We start from the raw sequence: 6,783 nt of genomic DNA on the forward strand, positions 1-6,783 counted from the left end.
TATGTTGAGTGTGTTATGAATTCATATCGCAACAGAGCTTTACGTATTTTTAATAGATTTTGGTTTTTTGAGCAATTTTAGGTTCACAGCAAAGTTGAGTTGAAGATATTGCATTTCCAAATTCTCCTTCCCCCCCCCCCCCCCGGATACACACAGCTTCCCACAGGGTCAACATCTTCTACCAGAGTGGTACCTTTGTTACAATCATGACAGAAGGCTGACCCATCATTACCCAGAGTCCACAGTTGACATTAGGGTTTATGCTTGGTGTTGGACATTCCATGGGTTTTGACAAATGTATAATGACATGTATCCACCATTATGGTATTATACAGAGTATTCTCAATGCCCTAAACTCACCTATTCATCCCATTATATATATATATATATTTAAAATGCATACGATGGCCTTGGGCTACTTGAGAGAAAATAAAACCCGATCGATATTGATTCCAAATGACCTTCTGAGCTTTGTGGCTTTTGTAAACTTAGCACTTCACGCTCTCTGTTTCTTATTGTGTGTGTGTGTTTTTTTTTTCCGGCGTTATTTTATACATGTATTCCCGTATATTGACATAGTTCACATGTCATTTCTAATAACATGGAATCAATTTCTAATACATGGTATAAATCATTGATAGCTCATGCTGGTCATTTGGTATTATCTTTTCCCTATATGCTCTTGCAAAAAAGGTTTAAAAGAAGATCAGAATATGATTCCAATATGTATCAATATAGTATGAATAATGACAATGCTTTTTGCAAAGATTGGCTCTCTGCATATCGGCTTTCAGTCCTGCCTCCAGCCAGGGCCATATCTAGCAGCCCCAAAGACAGAGTGTTTCATCTATCTTTTATCAATTTATTATTTTAAAAAAATTTTTAAGTTTATTTATTTTTGAGAGAGAGAGAGAGAGAGAGAGAGAGAGAGTGCATGCAGGGGAGAGGCAGAGAGAGACAGAGACACAGAATCTGAAGCAGGCTCCAGGCTCCGAGCCGTCAGCACAGAGCCCGACGCTGGGCTCGAAGTCATGGACAGTGAGATCATGACCCAAGCTGAAGTCGAACGCTTAACCAACTGAGCCACCGAGGTGCCCCTCATCTTCCACTTAATCTCTGTGAAGGGAGAGGACCCCATAATGTCCTGAGACTTAATTACTACTAGGCAAGTTGAAACTAGAAAGTTCTTTCCAATGTACAACACAAATCTCCTTGAATTTAAGTTTTCCACGTTGTTCTCCATGTGGACGGTTTTTTCACCTGTATATGGTGTCCCTGTGCACAGCAGGTGAGTGTGATCCATGATAGGAATCATTTACACGTGCTACCGTTCTGCTAGAGAATGTCATGGGCTTTTCGCGAATTGTCATCAAATCCCTAACAATCCTCGAGGTAGGCAGTACTATGGTTTCCATTTTTCAGATGAGAAGAGAGTCCAATTAACCCCAGCTTTTAAAAATTATTTCTCATTGTTGGGGTGCCTGGGTGGCTCAGTCGGTTAAGCGTCTGACTCTCGGTTTTGGCTCAGGTCATGATCTCGCGGTTTCATGAATTCAAGCCCCTCGTTGGGCTCTGTGCTGGGCAGTGTGGAGCCCGCTTGGGATTCTCTCTCTCTCTCTCTCTCTCTTTCTCTCTCTCTCTCTCTCACTCTATCTGCCCCTCCCCCACTCACATTGTCTCTGTCTCTCTCAAAATAAATAAATACACCTCAAAAAATAATAATAAAAATGATTTCTTATTATCTATGTTTCCTATTTGGAATTTCAAATTACTTCCCCCAGATTCCCCACTGGTAAGGGCGCCTGGGTGGCTCAGTCGGTTAAGCGTCCGACTTCGTTCAGCTCAGGTCATGATCTCACGGCTCGTGGGTTCGAGCCCCACGTCAGGCTCTGTGCGGACAGCTCGGAGCCTGGAGCCTGCTTTGCATCCTGTGTCTCCCTCTCTCTCTGCCCCTCCCCACTCATCCTCTGTCTCTCTGTCTCTCAAAAATAAATACACATTAAAAAAAAATCAAATACCCCACTGATTAAAAGTAAGTGGTAACAAGCTGTGAGGCTTTGCACAGATTGTTTACCGTGAACCTGGGATCTTCGGATTCATCTTCTAATTTAATTTTTCTAGTATCTCTGGGAGGCAGTTATTATTACTCATTTAATAGGTGATGAAATTGAAACTCAGGGGAGTGAATACACTTGCCCAAGTTCACGCCAGAAAGGAGGGGGGCTAGACCTAGGACCCACGTCTAAATCCAAGGTCTTGGGCTCTAGGCTCCACCTCCTGTCCTTGCTAAATGTATCTGTATCAACTACACAGCGTTTGCTTTTTTTTTTTTTTTTAAAACCTTTTTGCTGCCTTTTGGAAGTTGGAGGCCTAAAAGCCTCTCTCTGTGTGTGTGGTTGCCCTGATGGCCTTGAACAGTCAGAGGAGACCAGAGCAGCTTTTAAACCCTAGACCTTGGGTGAGGTGGCAGTGGGGGGAACTGGTCAGGGCCATCAGGGTGAGGGCAGAGGGGCAGGAATCCGGTTCCCACAGCCCATTCAGAACCCCCATATCATTCCTGCCAATAACAGAAGGGAGCCCATCAAAGGGCTTGTGGTGGCAACAGAGAAGGACAGAAAGCGGGAACTGTCCCTTGGTAGCGAGTGGGTTTGCAGTTTGAGCCCATCCCAGTTTCCCAGATTGGGGGTGGGGGGATCCTGGCTTTGGTGTTTGTTGGGCCTGAATTTGAAATCTTGGCCCTCCCATCTACTGGCTGTGTGAAACTGGGCTGGAGATAGCCCTGCCCGCACACAGAGTCTGCTCCCTCCCATGTCAAGTGGGGATCGTCATTGAGATGTGATGTGGTGGGCAACTAGCCCAGTGCCTGCCCTAGATGGAGTCCAGTACAACTCCTTTTTTTCCCCCTTCTTTTGCCGCCTTGTAACACTCTCAGGTCACCTCCGCTGCTTCCTGTCCCTTGCTGTCCCTCAGACCCCCCAGCTCCAACACTGTTACCCTAGGGCTCCTGAGCTCTCCTGGAGAAGGAGACGGGAGCCAAGAAACCTAAGCCAAACCCTGGCTTCCTGTTCCAGGAGGCAGAGCCCTGGCCACTCCCTGCCTCTGCCAGGACCCTCCTCCTGTTCCCCCCCTCCCCTTTGTCCAGCTCCCCACCATTAGCAATGGCTCACAGATCAAAGGATACCCCAGTAGGGATCCTAAACCACAGATAGCTTCAGGGTCCAGAACTCTGGAAATTAGAAGCAAATGTGTGTGTGTGTGTTTGTATTTTTCTGGAATTAGAATCCTCAGGGATCCCTGAACTCTCTGGATAGATTTGGGGTGGGTGAGGGACTCTGGGGCTTCTTCTACGTGTTCTAGAACTTTTCTTAGCAACTTGCAACTTGTGTAGTAAGAGTCTGGTCCCGTCCTCACTGGGCAAGGGAGTGAACCAGGGATGAAAGGCCCACCTCTTCCCTGAGGGAGGGAATTCCTAGGGGAAGGCAGACCTTTGGCTTTGACCGTACAGAACCATTCACAGTCTCTTCCTATTTGACTCATTGATTCATTCATTCATTCCACCACTTAGCATTTACCGTTACCTATTATATGCTTGGCTTTGCCCTAATATTGGACACATAGACATCAGACCATTGTTATTTAAAATGTGGTCCTACAGACCCGCCTCATTAGAATCCCATGGTGCTTGTTAAAAATACAGATCCCTGCACCTCAACCACTGAGGGCATTGCCTGGGATTATGCATTTTAAACAGGCTTCCTGGGCTCATTAAACAAGTTGAGAGCCATTGCTAGAGCCTGGCATCTTTCATAGCCCTTGGCATTGGTCCCCATAAAGTCACTCAAAGAGTGTTGGTTGGCCTGAGAACATGGTCCCAACCCTCCCTCTTCCTTCATTCCCCTTGCCCTTCTTCCCCTGCTGCAGGGGAGAGAGAGGGAAGAGCGGCCGGCCCTATCCGCCCACCACAGCCGCAGAACCAGGGGTGTAGTCTCGGGCAGATTGTGAACCCCAAGGGCAGAGACCTTGTCTCAGCCTGCACGGCTCTGTCCTCACTGGGCAAAGATCTGATAGTACCAATTAACGTCAACAAGGCTTCCTCGCCGCCTGGGCCTGTCCTGAGGCTTTGTTAATTAATACCTCTATGGTCCCCTGGGTCCCTGGAATGAGAGGTTTGGGAGTCCTGGAGAAACCGACTGGTTTCATCCAAAAGGATCTTTCTTCCCCAGCATGAATACGGAGACTGGGGCTGGCATCGGCGGTGGCATGGGAAGTGGGATCTAGAACAGTAACAGCTAACATGTACTACACTCACTACACGGCAGACGCTGGCCCAGATGCTTTAAATATGGCATCCCACTTAATACCCACTTGCACCCCAGGAGACAGGAACTTTACAGAGGGGCACCCTGAGATTGGTCCGGGGTTCTGTCCAAGGTCCACCTCTAGTGTGGCAGAATGCAGGACTGCAGCCGGGCCATCTGACTCCAAAGTCTAGGCACCTGCTCCTGCTCTCCAGGGCCGTCTGGACTTACACCCCCTGGGCCCCCACCCCAGCCACGGCCTCTTGCCCAGGGCCAGGCGTTCACTCTCTACTGGGTCCCACAGAGGGGCTGGCAGAGGGAGATGTCCATGCTGCCTCAGCGCTTGGATCCCTCTCTCCCAGCTATGACTTTGGACCTGATCTTGGGCTCCCTGTTCCCGCAAAGGGCGGGCCACAGGGGGGTGGGGTAGGGCAGGGACAAGCCCTTCCCCTCTTCGGGGTCAAGAGCCTAGAGGAGAATCAACACCCTGTGCCCTCCTGGACAGCACTGGCCTCTCTACTGGGGAGATGACTCCCACCTCCCAGAAGAGCAACAGGGTGGGGGTGGGGGGCGGGTTAAGCTGGCTGGGGCATTATCCACACGGCCAAAGTCTTGCCCTCGGGAGCCTGTCTCCGGCATGACTATGGGGCAACTTTGAGCTGACTTCAGATTTCTAGGAACTAGAGAGAGTGTCTCTGGATCGTTGGTGGTATCACTCAGCCTCCCCCCAGATTTCTGGCTCGTGTAAATGTGGGCAAATGCTGTAGCCCCGGAATGGGTAGTATACTGCATGGGCTGTGGTCTACACTGGCTCGACGGCTTTCTAGCTGTGTGGCCTCGGATAAGGGACCAACCTCTAAGACTTAGAGCCTCAGTTCTTCGTCAGTAAAAGGGGCATAATAACTCCTATGTCATCGGGTTGGGGTGAGGATTAAATGAAGTTCCGTGTGCAATGCCCCTGACTTCCACGCACACCTCTGCCTCTTGGTCAGGGCCGGGCGTTCACCTCCACAGTCAGGCTGGCATCCAAGGTCCTGGGCAGAGGGGAAAGTCCACAGAGTGGGAGGTCCTGGCTGCACAGAGATGTCGGATAAGAGCCACGCAAGTGGTGGCAGTCTTGCTGTAGGTGTGTCAGCCGTTGGCAACCTCGCCTCATATGTATTCATTAGGGACAACGGAGGGCAATTCGGGGTGACGCTTATAGACCCCAATCAGAGGCACCGAAATCCAGAAAGAACCCCAGGGCATCTCTGGCACTCCTGCTTGCACTTCAGCTCTCCCAGTTCCCCTCCTCCTCTCCCCTCCTCCCTCAGGCCGGCTTCCAGCACCCCCTCCCTCCTCCTCCCTGCTGTCCACATCTGGATTTAACTAGGAACAACAGGCTTTCTGTGAATGCCTCCACCTTCCCCTGCCCTGCCGTCCTCTAGTTCAGAACTTTGGTTCTCACGGGGCGGGGGTGGGGCGGGGGCGGGGTGGTGGATGTGGGGAGAAGGGGTCAGGGAAAGCCCAGAGATCTCTCTTCCCAAACCTCTAGTGTTGGGGTGAAACCCGTACAAGGCCTCCACCCCTCCCCGTTGTCCTGACTCTTAACCATTCCCGGGGTTGGTCGGGGCTCACCGAGGCGCCTGGGGCGCTAGCTCGAAGCTGGAGCTGGCAGTCTGCAGGCACAAGAAAGGGACTTCACTTCAGTCCCCCAGCCTCCACCTTAATCCCAGGCCAGGGAGCACGGCCACCCCTCCCAGCCAGAGAAGTCCCGCTGGGCTCCTGGAGGCCAGGCAGTAAATTGGAATGCAGCAGTCACAGTTGAAGGCAGCTGTAACTCTCATTAAAGTGACATCAACCCCACCGCAGGAGGATGCTGTAAATCCAGGGAAAGGGGGCATTCATCCAGGGAGAACCACAGAAGCAAAGGAAAAAAAACCATAAATAGAGGAGACGTGGTGTCTGGAACTAATGACAGGGCCCCGCCCAAGGCCTCCGAACTGGGGGTGGGGAGGTACCCCAGGCTCAAGGAGTGGGGTGGAGGTCTCGAGGCAGGCCCTGAGCCTGGCGAAGTGTAAGGGCACAGCCAAAGCCCTCCCTCTGGTTGATTCTCCTCTGCCCTTTCTGCCCAGTCTCGGGCTGGGCCTGGGGCTGGGAGCAGGGTTGGCTTACGTCCCTGCGGGAACCGCGGGGGACAGATCTCACTGTTCACGGGCCTTCTCAAGGGTAAGAGGAGCAGCTGGCCTAGGCCATTAGAATTATTTTATGGGGGAAATAAGCTGTGGGTCAAACTCTGGGCTTAAAGCTGGGCACCGGGTTTCAAATCCTGACTCGGCTACTTGGTGTAGATCTTGGGAGAGTGAGGGCATCTTTGGAAGCCTATGCTTTTCATCAGAAGGACGGAAACGGGGGGGGGGGGGGGGGGGGGCAGGGGGGGGGTCCAGAGAGGGCGGCGCACTGACAGCAGTGAGCCGAATGTGGGGCTCGAACTCACGGACCTCGA

The sequence above is a fragment of the Panthera uncia genome, chromosome D1 (assembly GCF_023721935.1).
Source record: "Panthera uncia isolate 11264 chromosome D1, Puncia_PCG_1.0, whole genome shotgun sequence".
NCBI lineage: Eukaryota > Metazoa > Chordata > Mammalia > Carnivora > Felidae > Panthera > Panthera uncia.